Source organism: Indicator indicator, chromosome Z (assembly GCF_027791375.1).
Source record: "Indicator indicator isolate 239-I01 chromosome Z, UM_Iind_1.1, whole genome shotgun sequence".
Lineage (NCBI taxonomy): Eukaryota > Metazoa > Chordata > Aves > Piciformes > Indicatoridae > Indicator > Indicator indicator.
This window is the reverse complement of record NC_072053.1, coordinates 74553325-74571647: the sequence shown is the minus strand read 5'-3', so window position 1 is coordinate 74571647 and position 18323 is coordinate 74553325.

Sequence of the window (18323 nt, the reverse complement as noted above, 5' to 3'; positions counted from 1 at the left end):
TGGAAGCAAGTTTTAGAGAACAAAAAGAGCAAGAGAACTTAACTGAGTACTCGAATTCAGAAAGCATCAGTTAAATTGATGTCCATCTGGAGCAGCCTTGTCCTTTCCAGAAACTTAGTTGTCCCATGAACTTTCCAGGGTTGTAATCTTCAAATTTCCTTAATGACATTCAGTGTATCCTGTTTCCATCAGCCTGGAGCCAGTGGGCACCACTGAATTGTACGCACTGTTAACAGCTGCCTTTCGGACGAGTACAGAGTGAGGGCCAAGAAATGTGTGCAAGTATGAGGAAAATGCTACCATATCCATGTAGTTCTGCTGAGTACAGACCCTTTCAGAAGCTGTAGCATAGCATACTGAAACATTTTCAAGGCCTAACAGAGTTTAAAAGACGTGCAACTGTTAATATGAACTATCCATATTGTGTACTTTCTTGAGAGGTCTGGTGTGGTGAGTCATGGGAATGATGATGGGGTTTGTGGGCAATGGAGAAAGGAGTACTCTCATTTCTGTTTTCACTGGTTGTCTCTATGTAGTACCAAGAGTAACTTCATCATGAAGCTGCCCTGACTACTCTTTGATTCTGTAGTGTGAGCTGAGTACCTTACATGCTTTGAAGAAAAGATCTTCAAGTCTCTGTGTGTAGAAGAGGCAGCTGTAAATCAGTCCACACTTGGAAACACATAACAACAAAGAAGATAAATCAGATATAGCAAGAAGTTTGTATCTTAGACTCTAGTTGAATTTTAAAAGTAGGCTGGGTATTTTAACAGTTGCTTTGGCAAAAGAATGTCTGCTTTCTCTAGAAAGAGACCCTCTGTGCTAATGAATTGAGCTATAGAATCTCAGTGTTGATGCAGACACTGTCTTGATCCAGACAATGAAGCAGTAAAGATTCTTCTCCTTTGGAAAGCTAGAGTTGCTCCACAAAAGGCGTTCATCCTGAGTACTGAAAGATCTGCTTTTTGGACATCCAAGGCTTGGGTTCAAAGTTGGAGATACTCAAAAAAGAGGGAAAAATTCTCACTGCTGTTGTAATATTTTTAAGTTATAATTCCTCCGATTATTCTGTGTAATCAGGAGGAACTTGGTGATAAGCGTGGATACAATTAATCATAGAAACCATAGACTAGCAATTAGTGTTAGATGCATGAATTTGTCTTGTCGCTTTTTCCACTCTTTCTCTTATTAATCAGTATTAAAACCATTAATCTATCCCTGTACAGTAATTTCAGCAAAATCTTCTGTTGGAATTGTGTGTTCAAATTCTAATCATTACTAGTTAGAATATACCCAAACTAGGATGTATCTGGGATGCCTTGCTGGCAGTAACCATTAACTTGATCACAGAAAAGCAGAAGGCCAACTTTGTGTATTGAAAAGTATCTTAATACACATTATTGCTCAAGATAATTTTACTTCATTTGCTACAGCAGTAATGAGACTTTCCACTCTACACTGGTTTACAGTCTGTATGAGTACTCTGTGGTGGGGTATGGGCAGGTCTTAATGCTGAGCAGATCAGGTAAGTGGGAGGTGGGCTAACATACAGTGAGGTATAAGCAATGGCAGAATTATAATCTCAAGAACAAGAGATCCTGAACTCTCACTGAAAGAACTGAGCCACAGTTTCTTCTTAGCTCTATGCTGTTTCGCTTCCCCTGGACAAGGTTGCTCTCCACATCTTTATGTTCCAAAGTCACCATTTCACCACCAGTACAGGCTCTGGAAAATAACGGAATCATAGAATGTTTTGGGTCAGAAGGGATCTTTCAAGGTCATCTAGTCCAAGCCTGACCTGTAGAACCACACACAGTTTCCTACCATTATAGCGTTAATCTACATTTTTTGTTTGTATTTTCATTCTACTGGTCTCTTAGAAGCACTGATATAAAGCTAATCAGTAGTTCCTAATGTTACATTTGCACTTTCTGTCAGAACACAGACTACCCCATGAAACTAATTATTGGGAAGAAATTGCACCCCCTGATACCACTTGCTGGAAACTTCATCATAGCTTTTTTGATGTGTTCAGGCAGTTAAAATAGCTGAATGCTACTTCTGCCTTCATGTGCAGGCAGCACAGGGCAAGCCAGCGGTAATTCAGAAGTCCTGTGAACACAGCTGGCTCCCACTGTCCACACTGAGGAGTGTTATCTGAGGTAGACACTTTGTGTGATTCTAGTCTTGGCTCACATATATCACTTAAGAAGCTGGAGGTCATTCATCCTCTTGGTCCACAGCAGCAAGGTCAGTGCTCTGCCCCTAACCATGTAGAAATGTATGATGAGGCCAAGCTTTTCCCTTCCTGTTTAGAAAGAAGAAGAAGGTGTTGGCCTGAACTGGTGGAAGGAAGTGCAGACAACTGTGTCTTGAGTGCACAACGTTTTGTAGTTAGAGTTGCTATTGTGCTTGCAGAGCTTAGGGACACAGCACAAGGACTGAAGGCAAGCTATGATTCTTAGTGTGGCATGCAGTCACACCTGTGAGAAAGCAGTGACTATCTCAACACATCCTCTTAAGCAGTATGATAGTTAAAACAGGGCTTCACCAGGGGGAAGGGTTGCTAAGAATAGCTGTCCTAATGCAGGTGATGTCTTTTCACTTTATGTCTGCTTAAATGTATCAAAATCTGGAGGATGCCTGAGAAAGAGCTAAATGATTCCTGTTGGTCAAAATTATGGCACTAATGATTCTGCTTGTCAGACCAGCTCAAAAAGAAGGTTTTCTGAAGGACTAGGTGTGATGGTTTTAAGACTGTCTGTAATTTTTCCTCTCGTAAAGTTCGAGCAGAAAAGTGAAAGAATGTAAATAAGTCACTACTGGGTGTAAGAAAGCAAAATAATGATTATTCTAAACACTTCATTGGAGAGAGAAATGTTTAAGAACTACTACTCAAAACAAGGCTGGGCAGTTGGGCAGTCTCACAGTCCGTCTTCTCTCAGTCGGCCGCCTTCTTTTCTGGCTGAAGATAACAGACACACCTGCATACTGACCTTGACAAGCTCAGTCTAACAGCCTCTCTGCTTCTTGGCTCTCTGCCTTCTGCCAGCAGGGTCTGGGGAGAGTCCTTCTGGTTTGGCCCCTTAGGGGAAAGCCAGGGGGCTTGGTTGTGTTTTTCTGTTGATTGTACATATTTGTGAATGTTGTGAATACATATTCATCATAGATTATAGTTTTGCCTGTAAATACAGCTTCATTTGCTTCCAGACTGAGCTAGCTGGTTATTGTCAGTGTGGGAGGGAGATTTCAGCTCTCACACTGTAACACTAGGCTAGTTCACTGTGCTATGGACTTCTGCTGAAACCAAAGGTAATTTCAGTGTTCCAGGGAACAGGTGGTAACCTAAAAGAGATGTGAATCCTAAGGGGAAAGCTACGACAAGGCAGCTGTTTGCTGGGTGGTCTGTGTGCACTGACGCCTCTGAAGGAGGAGGTGGAGAAAGAGGGAAGGATTGTCTGCACCCAGCTGGAAGAACCTTCCCCCCCAGAATATGTGCCTGATTTATGACACAGGAAAAATCATACAGTGTCTGCTAGTAACACTCCTGTCTCTGGAAAGATGGGTAATCAGCATGTTCTGAAACACTTCTGGAGGCTGTAGGGAATCCTCTTTATGCAATGCAGAGCTTTCTGTGGTGAACAGTGACTTCAAAGACTGATTAGTGAAGTGGATTTCACATGCTGTGGGGTTAAACTCCAGTGAGTTTCTGCAGTTGTCAGAACCACAGAACTTGCCCCAGGTTTTTCACAAGGACAGCACCTTGTTTCCTGGCTCTTGCTTTTGATATAAGGAATCAAGTACCATACCTTCCTGAAGAGATGATTTTTACAGTCCTTTTTTGAATACAGGTTTACTAAATGGAGAAAAGTTTAAGTGTGATGGAGCATTATGGAAAAACAATACTGGTAAGGAAATAGCTTTTCTCCTCTTTTATTCTGACAGGTTCATTCAGAACCTGAATTATGAAAGCTGATGTCACAGTTCTCAATCTGTTCTTGTTAAGACCTCTAACTTGGATGCTTTACTATTAGTGGATACTACTTTTGGTCTGGAAATTGTTCAGAGTCTGCCCAATTTTTGTACTGGTTCATTTAAAAGTGCAAATCACAAGCTCGCACACCACCTTCACTATGCACATGCCTTGCACTCTATGTCAGAATATGTGTATTGCCAGTTGGTAGAGAGTTTCTTTCAGTGGGGGAAGAGGTCTCTCTGTTAAAAATACGTGTAGATTTATTTCCATCTTCAGGTTACCTGAATTGCCACATCATGTGAACTAGTCACTTTTATCTTCAGTTTTGCAGGTGGAGAAAAATGCAAAAGGACTGCAATGCCTGCAGCTACAGAGAAAGCCCCTGGAGTTGTCAGCAGTGGCTCCTGATACTCAGCTGGTGTGAGGCATCATCTGGAGACTGCTGCTCTGCATCCCACACCAGCAGCTGGTTCATCTACCCCTCCCAGAATCATAGAATAGTAGGGGTTGGAAGGGACCTCCAGGGATCATCTAGTCCAACCCCCACACTAGAGCAGGTACACCTACGTCAGTGCACAGGAATGTGTCTCTAGAGGAGGAGACTCCACAACCTCTCTGGACAGCCTGTTCCAGTTCACTGGCACCATGAAAGAAGTTTCTCCTTAAGTTCAAGTGAAATCTCCTGTGTTCCAGTTTGTACCTGTTGCTCCTCGTCATATTACTGGCCACCACTAAAAAAAAGCCCAGCCCCATCCTCTTGACCACCACCTTTCAGATACTTATATGCATTGACAAGATTCCCTCTCAGCCTTCCTTCTTCCAGGCTGAAAAGCCCCAGGCCTCTCAGCCTTTCCTCATATGAGAGTTCTCTCATCATCTTTGTGGCTCTGTCCAGCAGTTTTCTGTCTCTCTTCAGTTTAATATCATTGCCCTTCATCCTATCGCTACAAGTCCTCCTAAACAGTCCTTCTTCAGCCTTCCCATATGTCCCCTTCAGGTACTGAAATGTAGGTCTCTCCAAATCCTTCTCTTCTCCAGGCTACACAACCCCTATTCCTTCAGCCTGTCTTCATAGGAAAGGTGCTCCAGACTTCTGATCATCTTTGTGGGCCTCCTCTGGACTCTCTCCAGCAGGTTTATGTCTCTCTTGTGTTGGGGGTTCCAGAACTGGACACAATACTACAGAACCTCCCTCAACCTGCTGGCCATGCATTTCTTAATGGACCACAGAATACCATTTGCCTTCTTGACTAGGAGGACACATAGCTGGCTTATGGTGAATGTGTCCACTGGTACAGATCCTTCTCTGCAGAGCTGCTTTCCAGCAGGTCAATCCCATACTTGTACTGGTGCAGGACTCTACACTTGCCCTTGTTGAACTTCATGAGGTTCATCCAGGTCATTGATGAAGATGCTGAACTGGACTGGGCCCACTACTTGCCCCCTGGGGAGCACCGCTAGCTACCGACCTCCGACTAGAGCCTGCACCACTGATCACAACCCTCAACGCTTTGTTGTTCAGTCATTTCTCAATCCACCTCACTGATCATAGAATCATTAAGGTTGAAAAAGACTTCTAAGATCATAAAAAAAGATGATAAAAATACAGCAGTATTACACTCAGTGTTTGAAAGCAAGGGTGAGTGTATTTGTTCTTTGCAAGAGGGACCTGATGAACTTGTCCATTATACTGGGCTTAGCCGTTGTTTTATGCCCTAAATGGGAGTACACTGCAGTGTCTGCTTGCCTGGACAACTGACCTTCTACATCTGTCAGTGAGCATCTGCTTGTGGAGGTGGGAATGGCCAGATGTGAGCCCAAGCCAAAGCTGCCATGTCCATGTTTCTATGCCAGCAAGAGCTCTGCATAGCTGTCCGAGAGCTGGGACAGGGGTCAGGGAAACTGCATGTTTGCTGCCATGGATCATTACAGCCTGTCAAGAAAAGACACAATAAGAGTCATGTTTTCAAACTTAATTCTAGTAGATGTCTTGTTGGTCAAAGGACAGCAAAATGGCTGTGCCATCAGCCTTTGCACAGCTGGCTGACCAGCATGCTGCAGTGCCATCAACCCCTGTAAGTGTTCAAAGCCAGGTTGGACAGTGCCTTGAGCAACCTGGTCTAGTGGAAAGTGTCCCTGCCCATGGCAGGAAGGTTGGAACTAAATGATCTTTAAGGCCCTTTCCAACCCAAACCATTCTATGATTCAACCCTGGCAGCACCCCTAAGAACCAGATGGTTTCTGTCCCATCCAAATGAAGGTGGCATTGTGTCAGCTTGGCTTGAAGCTACTTCATTCTGAGTATAGCTTGCTTTTCTGGACTTTGAGGTCTTCAAAGGCTGGGTTACCCCTTGAGCTAAGCTTAGATATGGGTCCCAGTCTTAGACACATGTAGAAAATGTTTTGGGCAGATTCAGGTGTAATCACTTTCACGTTTAGTGTCTTAAATCAATTAGTTTCCTCTGTCAATAAATGAGCCTGATTACCCTGCTGTGTTGGATGGACCATCAATGTGTTTGTTCATCATTTGGCACAATGGAGTCCTGAGTTAAGACAGGTTGCTAAGCAGAGGAGATCATTTATAGTGGCAGATGCTGCTGGTTCAACCTCTGTCACTGGTCTTCCTTTTGGCTCAGAATTCCTAGGGCAGTGTCTATATATTTATTCCCATTTATGGTAATATCCCCCACAGAATCACAGAATCAACAAGGCTGGAAAAGACCTCAAGGATCATCAAAGTCCAGCCTATCACCCACGACCTCATGACTACTAAACTATGTCACCAGGTGCCATGTCCAATCCCCTCTTGAACACCTCCAGGGATGGTGATTCCACCACCTCCCTGGGCAGCACATTCCAACGCCTATCAACTCTCTCTGTGAAGAACTTTCTCCTCACCTCCAGCCTAAACTTCCCCTGGCACAGCTTGAGACTGTGTCCTCTTGTTCTGGTGCTGGTTGCCTGGGAGAAGAGACCAACCCCCTCCTGGCTACAACCTCCCTTCAGGTAGTTGTAGACAGCAATGAGGTCTGCCCTGAGCCTCCTCTTCTCCAGGCTAAACAACCCCAGCTCCTTCAGCCTCTCCTCATAGGGCTTGTGCTCAAGGCCTCTCACCAGCCTCGTTGCCCTTCTCTGGACACGTTCAAGTATCTCAATGTCCTTCTTAAATTGAGAAGCCCAGAACTGGACACAGGACTCAAAGTGTGGCCTAACCAGTGCTGAGTACAGGGGCAGAATGTCTTCCCTGCTCCTGCTAGCCACACTATTCCTGATGCAGGCCAGGATGCCATTGGCCTTCTTGGCCACCTGGGCACACTGCTGGCTCATGTTCAGCTGCTGTCACCCAGTACCCCCAGGTCCTTTTCTGTCTGGCTGCTCTCCAGCCACTCTGTCCCCAGCCTGTAGCTCTGCATGGGGTTGTTGTGGCCAAAGTGCAGCACCTGGCACTTGGACTCGTTGAATGCCATCCTCTTGGATTCTGCCCATCTGTCCAGTCAGTCAAGGTCCCTCTGCAGAGCCCTCCTACCCTCTAACCGATCAACCCCTCTCCCAACTTGATGTCATCTGCATCCTCAGGCTGCTTTGTGTCGTATTCCAATGACAGAGACAGAGTTTTAGAGAGACTTGCCAGTGTGATGTCCTGATCCCCACATGGGGCTTTGGCAGTGGTGCTGCAGTGCAGAAGAGAGCACAATGCCAGAGCACTCAGTGAAGCTTTATGACAATGCAGTCTGTTCGCATATGCTAAGGGCAGCAGGTGATACTCTGCCGTCTAAGCTGGAGACACCTCAGTATAGCAACTGAGCCTTAAAGCAGATGGGAAGCACAATGTTTCTTGTTCCTGTGATTATTGCTTTTCAGCCTTTCCATGCCTCTGTAGTCTGTGATTCTTACTGAGCTGTTTATTATACCCTTTCAGTCCTTTGGACTTCTCAGCATTTTCTTAAGACTTTGTAAGGTAATGCCTGTCAGTGCTACCATTCCTCCTCTCCCACAAACATCCTCTCAATTGCATTGTATTGCTTATTCCTTCCCTCCCTGTTTGCTATCCCTTACCTCAGTGTGTTGGTTTTGCCTGGGGTAGAGTTAATTTTCTCCATAGCAGCTTGTTTGAGGTGATGTTTTGGGTTAGTGCGGGGACCAGTGTTGGTCATGCAGGGATGTTTTCCTTATTGTTAAGCAGAGCTTACACAGTCAGGGCCTTTTCGGTTCCCCACCAGTCAGTAAACTGTGGATGCACAAGAGGTTGGAGGTACACAGCTGGGACAGCTGACCAAAGGGCTATCTCATACCATATGACATCAAGGTCAGCCTATAAAGCTGGGGAAGAAGAAGGGAGGGGGGGATGTTCAGACTTAGGGTGTTTGTCTTCCCAAGTAACCAATCCCTGTGTCATGGAACTCTTGCTTTCCTCCAGATGGCTCAACACCTGTTGATGGGAAGTGGTGAATTAATTGCTTGTTCTGCTTGGCTTGCACACATGGCATTTGCCTTACCTATTAAACTTTCTTTATCTCAACCCATGAGTTTTCTTTTACTCTTCGATTCTCTTCCCCATCCCATCATGAAGGCAGTGAGGAAGTGGCTGTGCAGGGCTTAGTTGTCAGCTGGGTCAAACCACAGCACTCAGCTACCTCTTTATACCATCAAATGTGTTTTAATGAAGCTCTATTCAGTACTAAAGAAGATGTAAATATATTGCTTGACAGATGTAAGCAAGACTGGGATCAGAAACTTACTTTTGGGACCTCTGAGAGTGCATTCAGCTGTGGAAAGTAGCTCAGCATCACCCTAATGTGCTCAAAGTTTGCTAATGAGGAAATTGTAGTGATAGGACTAGGGGGAATGGAACAAAGCTGGAAGTGGGGAGATTCAGGCTGGATGTGAGGAAGAAATTCTTCACTATGAGAGTGGTGAGAGCCTGGAATGGGTTGTCCAGGGAGGTGGTTGAGGCCCCATCCCTTGAGGTGTTTAAGGCCAGGCTGGATGAGGCTCTGGCCAGCCTGATGTAGTGTGAGGTGTCCCTGCCCATGGCAGGGGGGTTGGAACTAGATGATCCTTGTGGTCCCTTCCAACCCTGACTGATTCTATGATTCTATGATTGCCTAGAGCTTTTGCAAGCCAAGAAGTGCTGGCTGACTGCAGTTGGAGCCCAAACCTGGTCACACAAGTAAGGGATGCTACCCAGTTTTGGTGAACTTTACATTAGGTAAGCACCACCACCACCTGATAAAACTCATACCAACTCATCTCAGTCCAGAGCAATCTGGGGACAGGTTAAGGCAAAGGCATGCAAGGCTTCCCTACTGTTGCCTGCAGAGAGCATGTGCAGCCATGGTGTGGGCAGTCTGCTTCTGACCCTCTTGAAGGCAATTGGCACAGCACTCACAGAAACTTGTTTTTTGCCACTGGATTTTAAGTGTGGTAAGTGGTGGTTGGATGAATGTTTCTCTTGTGGGCCTAGGGGCTGCAAGGTGAGACATCAGTGCTGTTTTCCAGCATAGATTTACATTGTACATGTGGGAGCACCTCTGTCCTTTTAGCCCTGGAGAAATCTCAGTCCCTATTTGTTCCCTAGAGACATCCTTAAACTTCACCTTTCTGCCAGAAAGAGGAAATGTCTCTTGAAATGCAAAATGAGGATTAAAACTGGAGTGGGGAATGCTTCTTCCTTTCCAATAAGCTCTTAGGACTTACTCTGTGCTGGTCCTTTTCAGGCCATCTGTAATGGTTCAGTGCCAGGGCTAACCTGCTTGCTCCCCCAACACAAAAGTGTGAGTGAAAGTGACACACAAAACTCAGGGCTGAGATAAAGAGATAAGAGTTTAATATAACACATCATAATCACAATACATAATTACCTTAGCTAATAATCCTACTAATCTAATAATACAATGCATGATTACCTTAGCCTAGCCTGTTTGCAGAAGCAGCTCAGCGAAATACAGGGAAAAACCCAACATAAAACAGAAAACCAAAACCAGCAGCTACCTGAGTCCCACCTGTTCCACCACCATGCCTGCAGAAAGAAGCCAAAACCCAAGAACCAAGAACCCTGAAGCAGCAACCAGAACAGGAAGCCTCCCATGTTACCATCTGAATTTCAAGCCCCGTAATACTTTACTCCAGCCAGCACTTTCATTTTTGAAACTGGCATGTCTGCAGCATGGTAGGAACAACAGCATCAGATTCAACTCTACCCATATAAAAAGGCAGCATTTTACCCCAGAGGTAAAAACCATCCAGGAGCAGTCTGTGCTTCACCTTGTCCAGGCCTGGGGTTTGAGTCTCACCTCCATTCCATGAGAGAACACCTGGATTCAGGTTTAGAAAGTCAGTGTGCTCTCAGTCTCCTTTGACGGAGCTCCTTCCCTTTGGATAAATGGTGAATATTCATTGGAACGGGCCAGGTGAGAGCCTGACCCATGAGGTAAGAAGGTCAGTTCTGGTCAAAGCCAGTGAATATTCATTTTTTATCTAAACAGGATCACAGCTGCAAAGAGGGAGGTTGAGAAAGGTGAATCATGAAAATGTCTATCCCATCCTAGTGAGCATTTTAATATATGGTCAGGAGGAGCGTAATGCTAGACTGAAATGAGGAGGCTACAACCCTCGCAGCAGTTCACACCCAAATGCAATTAATACAGAGCTTTTCCCTTTGCCCACCTCTCCATCAGATGACAATTCATTGCCCCCCAGTTCTATGTTATGTGTTCAGTATGCATTGTGCATTCCATGGAGACATGTCATTATAGATCTGTTTCTTGCTTTTGATACTTGCAGCAAATGACAGCCCATGCCTGGCCTCCTTTCCCTCACCATCTAGCTTCTCTGTTAGCTGTTTCCCACAATACTGGCTTCAAGTGGCAGAAGGAAAAACACCTATGGGATTTCCTAACACATACAGTGTTCTGTCTGACAGCCAAACTGATCTCAGAATTACCCCTGCAAATAACGTTTATAGTGAGTTACAAAATGCACAGTGCAATCTCTCACAAATATGACAGCTTTGCAAAACTGAGACCATTTTCATGAGGAACCAAGCAGAACACTGAATCACTGCTGTGGTTCTTACCAGTCTGACCATGCATTATTTATCATCAGCTGTTAGCATCTCATAATGTTGGTATTCCATATCATAGATAGGAGTTGTCTTTAATGCTTTTGTGTTCAGTGCCTGGCTTTGGAAATAAAAAAGTAAAAAAAATAATCAAAACTCAGGTGAGAGAGGAATCATCCTTTGTTGACTTAGGGATTCTACCTGCAGGTAAATCAGTTGGAAGGTTTTACTCCGTTTACTAGTCAGAAGATGATCAACAATTATGCCATGATGCTCTGCTTTAGTTTGACACGGCAGGGAAAGGTGGGAACATTTGATCTCACAGTAGAATGCCTCTCCCAGTGAGAGTGCTTGATCTAAACGTAGAGGACCAATCTTTCATCATTCTGTGCCAATGATTGTGGAAGAACATTAGCAAGCTGTAGGTGTTTTTTTTCCTCACTGAATAGAAATGTAAATTGAGTCAAAGAAAGGAGGAGTGCCTTGCTGAGATTATGTAGTTACGTGTGGGCAGAGAAAATGTGAGAACCCAAACCTCCCCATACCAATGGCCTATCAACTACTTTTTTCTTCCTCTCTCTTCCTCTTCTTTTCTTGTCTCTTGATGCCAAGTGTCTCATTGTCACTCATTCTCTAAGCCTAGCAGATCTTAGTGGTAAGGTACCTCAAAAAAAATACCTACCACCAATACCCTCATGACTGCAGTGTAGAAACACATTCATGTCTTTGCAGTTGATAGGTTCTCTAATGTCTGTGGCAGGCTTTTAGTTGTGCTTCCTACATTATTTGTAAAGCACAGCACAAACTGCTCTACAAATGCATGCATCTACGTGACTGCAGTAGAGATACATCCTCTTAACATACATCACCCTGTCTTCATCACACACCTTTAAGCTTCCCTCCCACTGTTCTGTCATCACAAACTGCTGAGAAGCACATCTGAACATGAGGGCAAACCATCTCAAAAAGCTTGGGATATTTTGTTTGTTGGCTATTTGTTTTGTTTTGGTGGTGGTGGTTTTTTGTTGTTGTTGTTGGTTGGGGTTTAATTTTGTTTGTTTTGGTTGGTTAGGTTTTTGATTGGGTGGGTTTTTTGTTTTGGTTGGGTGGGGTTTTTGTTTTGGTTGCTTGAGGGTTTGGTTTGGTTTGGTTTGGTTTGGTTTGGTTTGGTTTGGTTGGGTGGGGTTTGGTTTGATCGGTTGGTTAGTTTTTCTTCGTTGTTGTTGCTGGTTAGGGTTTTTTGGGTTTGTTCTTTAAATTTCATTTCCCCGCCCAATACTTCTTTCCAAGGATTAAATAATCCCTTTCCAAGGATCAATCATCTACATTAAAAACAACCTAGATAAAAAGGGTAGAAAGAGGAGTTTCACTGGAAAAGAGCAGGGAGCACAGCTCCAGAAGAAAAAGAGCAGGGAGCACAGCTCCAGAAGAGTAAGACTGCAGAAGCCTCCAAAGACAGCATATTTGTTTCATGTCTCAAGAAACTTAATTTGAAATGTGTTTGGCTTTGAGCAGTGATGATTTTGGACACCTTATACCTGACCTGAGATATAAGTTTCCAAAGAAGCATAGCAATAGCCCAGGAATGGTCCCAGACCATTCCTCAAGACACAGTCAAATCATTCCAAGCCTAGGTGTCAAGGCAGAAGACACTTTATCTGCTCACAGCATGTATCCCTGCTACCTTTCTGGACTTCAATGTCCTGTTGAAAAATCCCTGTGAATAGCACTTGAAGTAGTAACAGCACTGTATACTCTAACTCCTGGAGAGGTGGTCCCACACTGCTGCTTCATGCAGCACTGGGGAATGGAATCCCCAGCCTCAGTTGTAGGTCTTGTTTCTGTTCAAAGCACTGGGACTTGTCCCAGGGAAAGATAAGCCCTGTAGTGATCTAGTGATCTGTAACAGTTTCTTCAGACCTGCCTACAGATGCACCTACCAAAACCAGATGTGATTCAGAATTCTGTAGGCAGGTCTGAAGAAACTACCCCCCACAGAAGCCTGTAGGCAGGTCTGAAGAAGTTTGCCCTGCTTCTGAGTGTTGGCACCTGGCACAAAGGCAAGTACACAGTGTGCAGCTGGAATTCAAAATGGTGTAAAACAAATTGTACATTTTTCCTCTCGAGGGCAGGGCTTTCCTTGCTCCTCAGCCTCTACCCCTGTGATCTGGATGAGCTTCCTCTGAGAGCTTTACAAACTGAAACAGGTCTTCTCACTCTTCATCACATACAAAGTGATCAGGATTTGCACCACATACAGTATGGAGTCTTCTGCAGTGAAATGACTACATCAGTGGACAAGGGAAGGGCAATGAATGTCATCTCATATGGACTTCTTCAAGGCCCTTGACACAGTCCCCCAGAATATCCTTCTCTTTAAGATGGAGAATTATGGATTCAGTGGTGGATAAGGAACTGGCTGGACGGCCGCATCCAGAGGGTACTGCTCAATGGCTTGAAGTCCAGATGGAGAGTAGTGACAAGTGGTGTCCCTCAGAGATCTGTCTGGGGAACAGTGCTGTTTAGTATCTTCAGTGATGACACAGACAGTGTGATCAATGCACCCTCAACATGTTTGCAGATGACATCAAGCTGATGCTATCCAGAGGGACCTGGACAAGATGGAGAATTTGGCCCAAGTGAATCTCATGAGGTGCAACAAGACCAAGTGCAGAACCTTGCACTTGGTTTGGAACAATCCTCATTATTAATACAGGCTGGGGAAGGATGTTTCAGAGAGCAGCCCTGCAGAAAAGGACTTGGGGGTACTGGTGGATGAGAAGCTGGACATGAGCCAACAATGTGTGCTTGCAGCACATCCTGGGCTGCATCAAAAGAAGTGTGACCACCAGATCAAGAGAGGTAATTCTGCCACTTTGCTCTGGTGACACTTCACCCAGAACACTGCTCTGGAGTCCTCAAAATAAGAGAGACATGGACCTGATAGTGAGGGTCCACATCAATGTTCAGGAGGCTGGAGCACCTCTCCTGTGAAGACAGGCTGGGAGAGTTGGGGTTGTTCAGCCTGGAGAAGAGAAAGCTCCAGGGAGACCTCATAGCAACATTCCAGTACCTGAAGGGGGCCTACAAGAAAGCTGGAAAGGGTCTGTTTCCAAGGGCATGCAGCAACAGGATGAGAGCCAATGATTGTATAAACTATAGAGGGGTAGATTTAGGATGGATGTTAGGAATAAGTTCTTTACTCTGAGGGTGGTGGAACACTGAAACAGGTTGTCCAGATAGCTTGTAGGGGCTGTAGGGGTTCAGTCCCTGGAGACGTTCAAGGCCAGGCTTGATGGGGCTCTGGACAACCTGATCTAGTTGGGCATGTCCCTGCTTACTGCAGGGACCTTGGACTACATGGACTTTTGAGGGTCCATTCCAACACACTGCATTCTATGACCCTATGATTCTGTTCTTTGCTGTCACTAGTTGTCCCCATCTAGAGCAGGGGAGGGAAGGAGGAGTGCATTTGGGTTTGTTCACTGAGCTATTACCTACTCTAGCCCTGGGTCTGTGGTTTCTGTTTGGACCTTAGCAGTCCACAAGCAGAAGTCCCAGTCCTCTTGGAGTGCCTAAGTGCTGAACTTGCCATTCCCCTGCACATACCACATATACCAGGAGGTTGTTAAGACCAGGCCTGTATTGCTATGGCTTTGGGCACAATGTCTCTGATGCTGAAGCTCTCTATTTAGACCACAGACTTGTTGGAGCATGAAGGAGCACATCCAGATCTCCTGAAAGTGCCTCAATCAGTGAGTGGTCATGAAATGCTATGTTGTTCCAGCACTAATAAAGGCTCAGGAAAAAGACAAAAAAACCCAGCATGTAAAACCCCCATCAGGGCTGAAACAGGGTGTAGGTGAAGAAAGAACCTTTCAGAACACAGGTCAAATGTAAGACCTTTTAGAAATTTACCTCAGCCATTCAAAGGTCCCCTGAGACCAGCACTAGAAAGATGAAGTCTTACTTCTCACTGTGGTTTAGCTTAAAGACTCCAAGGTGGTGATCCTTCAAATGTTACAGAAAGTGATTACAAGGATTTTACTAAAGCATTTCAGGATTTTGCTAAAGCAGGTTAAAATCAGAGGTACAAGCTTGCACCAAGTGCAAAAGCCAGTGCTGTTGGTATGGGACAAGTGAATCACCTCCAGAAGTGTCTAAAAAAATACCTGCTTGTCCTGTCATTTGGACCTTTCCTCACAGCTGTATTTCTAGGCCTAAAGGAAAAAGGGTAGATTTAGGCTGGATATTGGGAAGAAATCTTTACTTGAGGGTGGTGAGACAGTGGAACAGGTTGCCTAGAGAAGTTGTGGATGCCCCCTCCCTGGAAGTGTCCAAGGGCAGGTTGAATGAGGCTTTGACCCCCCTAGTCTAGTGCAAGGTGTCTCTGCTCATGGCAGAGGGGGTTAGAAGTGGATGATCTTTAAGGTACCTTCCAACCCAATCCATTCCATGATTCTATAACAACTAAATAAATAAATGACATGTAGTAGCCAGGCAAGTCTTCATGTGGTGTGATACAGTGAACACATTCATGTCCCTGGCTGGCTGGCCTCCATTTAGCACTGCAGCAGTCTGCAGTAATGACTGCCTTGGCAGAGGTCTCCATGAGATCCCATTAACCTCTACAACAGGCTGGTAGCAAACAGTCAGAAGATAATCAAGTGCCTGGTGAGAAAGGCTACCACACCTTGACATGGACCTCATGGTAGTAGATCACAGGGCAATGTCTGACTTGGCAGCCAGTTAGGATTCATCTGAAAGTAAGGCCAGCGTTGCTGGGGAGAGATGCAATGTCACCACAAGTTGCACAGATATGAGGGAAAAGATATTGCCAAATTAAATTAAGATGCTCCAGGGTCTCATCAGGCCATAAGAATGATAATGACTCAATAAAGACAATGGCAGTTACAAGACTCTGATGAGAAATGGATCAGACACTCATCACCCAGAGAAACTCATGCCAGGGAAAACCAGGAACAATGTCCCTGTGTGGCAGAGCTGAGACTTAAGGACTTGATTTTTGAAAAGGAGGAGAAAATTGTACAGGAGCCAGAGCCCGTGGCTCGCCCCAGGGCAAGGAAATGTGCTTCTTCCTTGCAGGAGCAGGGTTGCTGGCTGGAGGGGCTCTGCAGCCTCAGCAGAAGGCAAGCCCTCACTAGGGTGCTCAGGAGCTCTCCAGCACTTCAGTGCCAAGCAGCCGATGATGGCTCTCCCTCGGGGCCAGGGCTGGTGGGAAATGTCAGGGAACAAAAACCCTGGCTCAGCACCCAGCAGATGTGCAGGATGATTCACTGTCAGGACTTGAGTCTGGAGTGTGGACTTAAGTTGCATCTTGGAGTCCTTCTTTCTAGTAAATCCTTGCCTGTGACAAGATGGAATTGCTTCTGACAAGCAAGCTTATGAAGCTGATGCCAGCTTCAGCACACAGGTTCATCATCTTCTGTTTGTCCTCTATTTTCTTTTAAGCATTGTTCCAATGTGATTTACAGTCAGTGGCTGTTCATCTACTATATGAATGCCTTCATGGAAACAAAATGAAAACAAATGAAAACCCAAGGTAACAAGTAGGAGAGGAAGAAGGAGTGACATGTTCCTTCAAGCTCTATCCCCAGCTTGACTCAGCTTGGGTGTTGTGTCAAAACTGCTAGACATGACAGATAGTCCCTGTGGGGACATTGTCCCACCCAGTCTGCTGTATTTGCATGAACAGCAGAATAATCAGCAAGGCATTGCTCAACTTCAGAATGAACCCTCTGGTTATGCAAACAGTGATCCTGCCCCTCAGACCTGTTTTGCCTGGCACCACAGCTTTGTTTTTCTGATACTTGGAGGTGTTTAAAACACAGGTGTTCTCCTAAAGCACAGGTAAGTGCCCCCCAGAACACACCCTGCTTTGAAAAGCAGCCATCAGCTGGCCCTTCAAGTCTATTCATGTTTGAAATAGCCAACACACAACATCAGAGAAGCCATTCAAATCCCATAGTGTTCTCACCAGCCTCTCAATATCTTCCTCCACCTTCATCCTCAGAAAATGTGTGTTCCCAGGACACAGCTGCTCTCCTGTTTGTAGGTGCAGCTGCATTCCAGTGATGCAAATGGTAACCCTGAAAAGCAGAAGGCATTGAAGCAGGCCAGCAGACCCTGCTGTCACTGAGAAGAATGCTCAGCAGGCTTTGAACAAACTCAGTGACTTTCCTCACCCTTGGGAAAGAAGCTACTTTGCAGCAGCACACAGGAAACAAGGTGAGGTCCCTTTCTCTCTACACAGAGCAAGGAGGATCTCAGCAAGGTGCTGGAGGTCTTGGGTGGGTTTTTCTTAGGCAAGTGAGAGACTGAGAGACCCTCATAAAGCAGGAATTAAGGGTTAATATTTCAAGAAGAGCAGAAACACGCCCCAAGGACTCAACCTAACTGGGTGCACCTCAAACTGAGCTGCTCCTAGCAGAAACCAAGAAATGGGCAGTAAGTTTTTGAAAGCAGCAGGTTTATTCAAAAGCATCAAATTAAAAAGCTCCAGCCACATTGTGCAGAACTGTTTCCAGCTATACTCTCCTTCCACACCAGCAGGAGCAGAAGGCAGATAGAACTGCCTATGGCTCTTCTTTGAATAAGATCATGAACAACAGCCTATTCTCCAACTACCAGCACACCTGTGACCTTGGCTGGTAGAGCTGGGATAGATGCTTACAAGCTCCTGAGGAGATTACTGATGATATGGTTTCCTTTGGGTCTGTGTTTTAAGTAGATATGAGAAGCTCTTTTTTGAGAATAACCTCGGTGGCTGAACCTCACTTCTCTTGCTTCAGCATGACATGAGCTGATTACATCTCCTTCAACTGATTTTCCCCAGACAGGCTCCATATTCCCACAAGCATCATCAGTGAGATCTGCAAAAGCAACCTCATCCACCGCATGTACAGAAGTCAGATCGGGCTATTTCAGGTAAGTCCTGAAGTGTCTTGGCATGACCCCAAGGAATGGGTGGCTCACCCAGGGACTGACCATGCTACAGCTGGCCTGAGGATGACTAAAGGCCCTCAGCCACCAGGCAGCGACTTTCTCTGCAGCTGCAGGACTTTCTCCATCCCTCTCTCTGGGAGGGGCTACTCTGGCTGCACCCATTCTGTCTTGGAACCTCTGGGAATGAGGCTACTGGGAATGGTCTGTGAGCCATTCAAATCCTGCCTGGACATAGAATCATAGAATCATAGAATCAAGAAGGCTGGAAGAGACCTCAAAGATCATCGAGTCCAACCTGTCACCCTAAACCTCATGACTATC